Source organism: Dasypus novemcinctus, chromosome 16 (genome assembly GCF_030445035.2).
Source record: "Dasypus novemcinctus isolate mDasNov1 chromosome 16, mDasNov1.1.hap2, whole genome shotgun sequence".
In the NCBI taxonomy this organism is placed as follows: Eukaryota; Metazoa; Chordata; class Mammalia; order Cingulata; family Dasypodidae; genus Dasypus; species Dasypus novemcinctus.
Genome location: NC_080688.1, coordinates 19628270 through 19636617, shown reverse-complemented (window position 1 = coordinate 19636617; position 8348 = coordinate 19628270). Strand labels below are relative to the sequence as shown.

Sequence of the window (8348 nt, the reverse complement as noted above, 5' to 3'; positions counted from 1 at the left end):
CTTGGCATTGCACCTAATAGATTTAAATGGACATAACTGCAGATAAACCAATCTGTCAGTAATAACTGGTATTCAGTCACAGCACATTTAGAGAAAAGACCTGGGGCTTAATTCATAATTAAATCAAAATAGACACTTCAGTGCTGTTTTATTTAGAGCTTTTTGTAATGAAAGATTTCAGTTTATAACAAAGTGGCCTTTCTGACTGTGGTGGAGAATGACTTGGAACTTTTTAGTGAAACTAGTGTTTATTTGAGAAGTGAGTCACAAAGAAATAAAGATGAGTAAGAACAAAGATGATGCTCCTCAAGAACTGGAGAGCCAGTTCATCCTATGTCTACCTTCAGAATTTGCCTCAACTGTGAGGAGGGCAGTACAGTTTGGCCATGTCAACCTGGAAGACAGACTGACAATGGTGTTATACCCTGGTGGGCATTACGGAATGGTCAGAGTGGACCAGGTACCATTGGCTTCAAAATTGGTAGATCTTCCCTGCATTATGGAAAGCTTGAACACCATTGATTTAAAAAGCCTTTTAAAAGAGAGCTGATATGTGTCAGATCCTTGTATCTATAGTGGATGGTGATCTCTACCCTCCAGCAGAAAAAACAGTTGCTACTACTGATCTAAAAGCAAGCAAGAAAAGGGATAAGGATGAAGAGAAGAAGTTTATTTGGAACCATAGTATTAATCTGCCTCTAATAAATGTCAAAAAGTACTTTCGTAAGACAGCAAAGAAGAAGTATATTGAATCTCCAGATGTGGAAAAGGAAGTGAAGGTGTTGTGGAGTACAGATGCAGAAACTGTCAGTACTTGTGAAATAATTGCTGAAGATGAAACAAAGGAGACAGAAAACCAGGACCTGGATATCTCCTCTCCAGGAATGTCTGCTCACAGGCAGGGCCATGACTCATTAGAACATGGTGAGCCTCAGGAGTTATTCAGTGACCTCAGCAGCAGCAGTGAAGATGAAGTTGAGACACATCAACAAGATGGAGAAAATGCAAACATCATTGACACTGAGGACGATCTGGAGAGAGAGCTACAGGATAAGCTAAATGAGTCAGATGAACAGCACCAAGAAAAACCAATCAGCTCATTGTGGGAATTCGGAAACAGATTGATAATATGAAAGACAAGCTCCAAGAAACCCAGGACTTTTTGTGTGATCTATGTATCTTAAAAAAGAAAAACAAAAGAATATAAATAAATAATAATTTTTTAAAAAGAAAAACCCAAGACAAGGTAAAATGACAGGAGGATCTCATCATGAAAATGGAAAACCTGGCACTCAGAACATATTTCAGGCTCTGTTGGATGAACTCAAACAGAAGAAAGACCGAGAAAAGGAGCAGCTTAACTCTTTGCAAGAAGAGTTAGGATGACTCCTAGAAAAGTGACGATACTTCATTTCGTTCCTGACCGATTGTCGGGGTCCAACCTGGGCCCCTTAATCAGAGTGGGGGAGTCAGGGCCATTTGCACAGAAAAAGGCATGTTGAGCCACGGGAAGTTTATGCACATTGAGTTTATTCTGTGTTCTTTCCCTTCCTCTCCTCTCTCTCTGCTTCTGTTCCTTTAAGCTTCCTTTGTTCTCTCCATTCCTCTGTTTACATGGGAGCTGCTTTTATGTTACTACTATCGGAATATAAGATTGGCTCTTCAGTGGCATACCTACCATGTTACATATACTGATTAGCTGGCACATGGGTCAGTGGGGATCAAATTCATCCCCCAGAAACTGAGTGCAGTTATGCTGTATCACTGAGTCCCCGATACAGCAAAAAAGTATCGCTTAGGCCCTTTAACTATTGGGCTCTAGCTACTCCTACATTCCACCCCTTAAACTGCCAGCATCTTAAGGGCTCGATGCTGCAGGGCTGCTCCCTGGGCCCAAAGGCCACAGCAACAATATAAGGCACAAAAAAAACATAACTAAGAAAATAACAAAACCAATGCCAATCAGCATAACCCATTCCCAGATGTTTCAACCAATACCCAGTTTGATTATTGACTACAGTGTGATTACAAACAAACTGGGGGGGTCCATCCTGCTATTCTCTGGGAATCATTGGCACATCGTTCAATGCACTGGGGTACTATTTCCCTTAATGTTACATGTTCAGCTGGAAGCCACCCCCATCCATTATAGATAGCATAACCCATTGGGGGTAGATAGTGTCCATATCTCTGCAGAGCAGTGCTTTTACTTGTTTTAGTAGTGTTTCCATTCTGTTGTGGACCCATTGGTTGTATGAAGCCATGTCTAATTAGCCTCGGTCTCTGGGGTGATGGTCCACAGAGGCCTTCTGCTGGCAGGTCAGTGCATACCCAGCACTGGGTTATGTTATGAACAGTGTCATAAGTATGAGCCCATGACAGTACAGTATTGGCTGCTGTCAACCTGGACAGGAAGACAGTAGGGCTAAAGATACAATGAGAGGGAAATCACATCCCTCAGGCAATATACATGTGACCTGATCATCTTGGGACAGAATGGTGACAGGCATTGGTGGCCACTGTGGTCTGCAATACCATACCTTGTCTACCCACACTAAAGTCTACAGCAAAAGGATTGGCTCTACTGAGAGCAATGATATGGGCCACATTTGTAAGATAAAAGTTCCCCTCAGAAGGGTTCCCTCTGAGTTTTCAGACAGTCAACTCTTAGCTCAGATGGTCATTTATAAATCCATGGTGTCACAGTCAATCTCATCTTCACTCTGTCTCCATGTGGTAACAGGATGGTCTCCAAGTAGGGGCTTCAGTTAGAGTAGTCCATGGCCATGTCCACACCACTCTTTGTCTTGACCCCAAGGCAGTGGGGGCAGGCAATACTAAAGTTCCATCTAAAACTTTAGGAAATACAAGAGAGTCTGAGGTATTCATTATTGCATGTAAGGGTAAAGCACGTCCCTATACAACCAAGTCTAGGACCACTGCCCATTCACTGCAGCTGCTTATTTAGAAGGTATACTGCCCACAGCAGGCAGGTAGCCCACCCCTGCAAGGACAACTCCTTTGGAGTATCATGCATAATTTGTCCTTTAAGAAACCATTATACCATTCAATCATGCCTGCAGCCTAAGATCGATATGGCACAAGTAAATGTTAATCAAACTTCATTTTTTGCCCAGGTTTGCACTTTGGGACCCATGAAATGGGTGCATCTGTCATTCCACACTTTAAGGGGATGCCCACAATGGGCACTCAAAATATTCAATGCCACAATGGTGTTCTCTTGGGTGGCTGTTGGGAATGGAAGGGCAAAACTAAATCTGTATTAGTATCCACAGCTGTGAACAGGAACTTACATCCTTTATCAGAGGGCAAGGGTCCACTATAAACTACCTGCCATACCTGTAGGGGTCTATCTCCTTGCTTTACAGCCTCTTCTTTCATGGGCACCTGATGTCTTTGTGGGTATTGTTTAGCACATAACTCACAAGTTGTTATCATGTTCACTGCATCTGCATTTGTTAATTTGATACCATATTGCCTGGCTATCTGCAGGAGGGTTTGAGCCCCCACATGTCCCATGTGCCTATGTAATCAGGTTGCCCATTCATCCATCAGATGGCATAAAGCTCTTACTTATGGTAGACTGTTTGCAGTGTCATTTCCTGGGTTTATGAGAGGTTTATGCCCTGCAACATGATAAAGAGTTATGCTTCATTCTTGTCCTTTGGACCACAAGTCCTTCCACAATTTTTTTCCCCAGAGAGGCTTTATACCAATCATCCATTCTTGCTGCTCCCACTGGGGCAGCCATAAAGTTAGTCCTTTGCACATGGCTAAACTCTCTGTACACACCGTAAGGGGGCCAGGATCGTGCGTTATCACTAGCTGCACAGCTCTCAGTTCAGCCCACTGGCTGCTTTGTCCAAATGTGGTTTCAAACCAGATGTTTTCTGTATCCACTTGGATACCTACAGTGGTTCAAGACATCACCATGACTTTGCTGGACCCATCTGTATACCTGGCACCAGCTGGTAATAGTGCCCATTCCATCCTTGTATGGGCTAGTCTCTATAGCCTGGAGACCAAGAAGCCCTCTGCCTGAGAGGTCAGCTCAACACTCTTCTGGTGCAACACTTCCTAAAACTGTGCAGACTGGGGACTAGTACTCAACATTGCCTGATGCTCCAGATATGCCCCCATTTGACCAATGTGGGCATCTGAACAACCCCAGTCCTGGGGACATTCAACTATGAAAGTACCCATCCTGCCACAGGGAGGTAGGTTCATACTAGGACTTGTTCTGGCCCTGTAAGCATTTCACATACCTGAGGGGTGGCATACACTGCTGCTACCTGGCTCTCAATGAGAAAATAGTTCGGGTTCTGCCCCTTTCCATAGTTGAGACCAGAACCCTATGGGCATCCTGCATTTCCTATGTGTTTGCCAAAGGTCCCAGTCATACCAGGCATCATGACAAGTGACATCAAGTTGGAAAGCCAGGAAATGATCAATAACTTGCAAGGTCTGAGATTGACAAACTGCCTGTTTGGCAACTTGAGAAGCATGTTCATATGTGTCAGTCCAATACCAAATACTTCCCTTCTTCTGGAGGGCATACAAGGGGTATAGAGTACCTGTGTCAAATGAGGTATAAACACCTTCCAATATCCTAATAGGCCAGTAAATGCCTGTAACTGTTGTACAATAGCAGGTCAGGGGTACACTTATACCCTATCTATGACTGCCTCAGGGATAACTTTGTTTCTACCCAACTAAACAACTCCCAGTAATTTGATAGAAACTCCAGACCCTTGGACATTTGCTTCAGTGACTGCCCAACCCCAATTTTTCAGCCCATCTCTTAGGTCCTTGGCTGCTTTTTCTAAATCTGAAAGAGAATCAGAGGTTAGCATAACATAACAGAGGATCTGTGCATCCAAGTAGAGAGATTCTGTGCAATCAAACTCTGACAGTTGGTTGGGTTATGAATATATCCTTGAGGAAGCACCACAAAGATCCACTGGCATCCTTCCCATGTAAAGGCAAATTGTTCTTGACGCTGGTGCAATATCTACAGAGAGAAAAAGCATAAGCCAAGTCCACCACATAATGATACTGTCCTAACACATGTGATAGCTGATCCATAATCTCAGTCACTGATGAGACCACTGCATGTAAAGGTGGAGTCACTTATGCAGCAGTTCATGGTAATCTACTGTCATGCACTATGTTCCATCGAGCTTCTGGACAGGCAACACGGGGAACTATGGGCAGCCTCTGGTCTTCCAGCCTCCCTAATCAGGTTCCTTGGCCAATTTGCCAATTTTCATAGTCGTTCTTTGGTTCTGCCATAAAACATCTAGTAAATGGAGAGAACATCCCATTAGTGGTGGCCTTTTCCCCCCACAACTTTGCATACTGCTGTTTTGGCATCAGCTCCTTCCAGAGAGCTAGTAGTACTTCATTAGGTTGCTGATTTAGCTTATCTGTATTCACACTGGCAGCAATGAGGTCTGCCCACATTTGCAGTTGAGGCACTTTCAGTGGTCTCAGGGACTTACTCCCTGGGCCTGTGTTGGGCCAGTCCCTTGTCCCTCATATAACCCCCTCCTCATGCTGCTCCAGAAGGGAGGGGGACTGTTTGGACTCCAGAGTCCTGCTTTATCCATATATGGGGCTAAGAAGGCTGCTAAGGAACCAAAAGTACTTAGTGGAACTGTAGCTAGAATCATGTCCTTCATACAGGTGGAAGAGTTCACTGTCTGAGCCCATTAAATTTGCCTGGAACATCACTCGGTGTGTTCCCACCTCACACACAGTCTGAAGCAGGTCCATATAAGTGCCCATTTACTGGGAGCTCCCCAGCATTGTGCCATATCATCTGATACAGAGTCACGGGTTGGAGCAAGGACCCAGCACAGGGCTTATTGCGAGTACTCACATTACCATCAGACTCTCAAGTGGGCCTCCAGTCCCACCTGCTACCCGGTATGTCCCTGAACATGGGCTTGCACAGCCAAAATTATCTTGTGCAGTTCCCACAGCATAGTCAGGAACAACTAGGGCAATTTCCCAGCACATTCCTTCTGGGAAAGGGTTAATGTAGCTCCCAGAGATTCTAATACCTTTTCAATAAACTCTGTGGTGGGATGAACCATATCCCAGCTCCCTGGAGGGGCCCATTACAGGAGAATCACTGCCACTGGATACCAAAGACCCAAAGGGGGCCACATTCCATCCCCATCAATGGGGCTGAAGAGCCACTCACCATGTTCAGAACATCCCTGCTGATTATGCCAAATGTCAAGAGTCCAAGCTGGGTCCCTCAGTCAGAGTTGGGGAGTCAGGGTTGTTTGCCAATAAGAAAGGCATGTGGAGCCATGGGGAGTTTCTGCACTTTGAGTTTATTCCATGCTCTTTCCCTTTCTCTTCTCTCTCTCTGCTCCTGTTCCTTCAATCGTCCTTTCTTCTCTCTGCTCCTCTCTTTAGATGAGAGTTGCTTTTATGTTACTACTTTCAGAGCATATAATTGGCTCTTACAGTGGCATACCTATCATGTTACATATACTGCTTAGCTACCCCATGGTTCAGTTGGAATCAAATTCATCCCCCAGAAGCTGAGTGTAATTATGTTGTACTATAGCATCCTGGATATATCAAAGAAGTATTGCTTGGACCATTTAACTATTGGGCTCTAATGCCCCTTACATAGGTCAACATTAAAGTAACACTTGTATGTTATGACATTGCAGTAATTCCTTTTCTCTCCACTGCCTTCCTTTAAATTTATCCCATTTGTCTCCCAGTTTGGTTTGCTATATGTTTATCCTCTAGGAAGTAGGATTGTATATGTAGAAAAATCATTGTTGGAAAGTTGTAAGGTTACTGGAATAAACAGTTTAATGTTCAGAGTCTCAGCTTCACTGCAAATTTTTTCTGTTTTTTTCTCCATTTGCCAGAAGCTGTTATTGCTTCTCTGTGATGCCATCTGAGATCAGTGAGAAGAGGCAGTGAAGATAGTTTGCATTTTCCCCCATGCTATAGCTGTTTTCCTAGCTACTCAAAGCAATTGCTCTCCTATGTAGAAATGCAAATTATTTCATAAATGTTTTCATAATACAGGAAATAAAAGGAACTAATTTTCAAATAAAAAATAAATCATATAGCTACAGTGGTAAAAAAAACTATTGTACTGACATAAAGATAGATTGGACAATGTAATCAAATCAAGAGTGTGGAAATATACTCTCACATCTGTAGTTAAGTGATTTTTCACAAGGTGTCAAGGCCTTCCCTCTGGGTCTAAATAGCCTATTCAAGAAATCATGCTTGGAAAACTGGAAATCCATAACCAAAAGAAAGAGGACCTTTATCTCACACCTCATACAAAAATTAATTCAAAATGGATCAAGGACCTAAACATAAACAATAGAACTACAAAGCACCTGGAAGAAATTATAGAGAAACATTTCCAAAATCTTGTGGTTGATGGTAGTTTCTTGGATTTTGCACCCAAATCACAAAGAACAAAATTAAAAATAGAACTGCTTCAAAATTAAATTCTTGTTTTTCAAAATACTTTGTCAAGAAAGTAAAAAGGCTGTCTATTCAGTGGGAAATTTTTTTCAGAAACCATATATCTGATAAGGGAATGATCTCCATGTTATATAAAGAGATCATATAACTTGACAAAATGACAAGCAACACATTTTAAAAATGGACCAATAACTTGAATAGTGTACCACACTAATGAAAGGTGTTAATGTGGGGAAGGGTAGGAGGTATGGGGAGTGGGGCATATGGGAATCCCTTGTATTGTTTTGTGTAACATTTTATGTAATCTAAGTATCTTTTAACAAAATAAAAAAATACATTAAAAAATAAAAAATAAAAAAAAAAACTACAGTGAGATATCATTTCACGCCATACAGAATGGCCATTATTAAAAATTAGAAAACTACAAGTGCTAGAGAGGATGTTGATGAAAGTATAAAATGGAAGATTATTTGGCTGTTCCTCAGAAAACTAAGTACAGAACTGCCATAGAATCCAGCAGTCCCACTACTAGGAATATATTCAGAAGAACTGAATGCAAGGACACAAGCAGATATATGTACACCACATTCACAATTGCCACATTATTCACAATTTCTAAAAGGTGGAAACCACTTAAGTTTCCACCAAATTGTGAATGGATTATCAAGATGTGGTACATCCATATTTTGGAATATTATTCAGCTGTAAGAAGAAATCAATTTAGGGAGCACATGACAATCTGGAGGAATCTTGAGGACATTATATTGAGTGAAATAAACCAGCAAAAAAGATGAATATTTTAGTCTCACTGCTATGAACTAAATACAATGACTTGACTGATGGGGTTGGAC

The 8348-nt window shown here is 42.2% G+C and overlaps 1 pseudogene; it reads left to right on the top strand.

Moving 5' to 3' along the window:
• Positions 1 to 280: 280 nt before the first annotated feature.
• LOC101425599 (transcription initiation factor TFIID subunit 7-like) lies at positions 281 to 1401 on the top strand (annotated as a pseudogene).
• The last annotated feature ends 6947 nt before the right edge of the window (positions 1402 to 8348 follow it).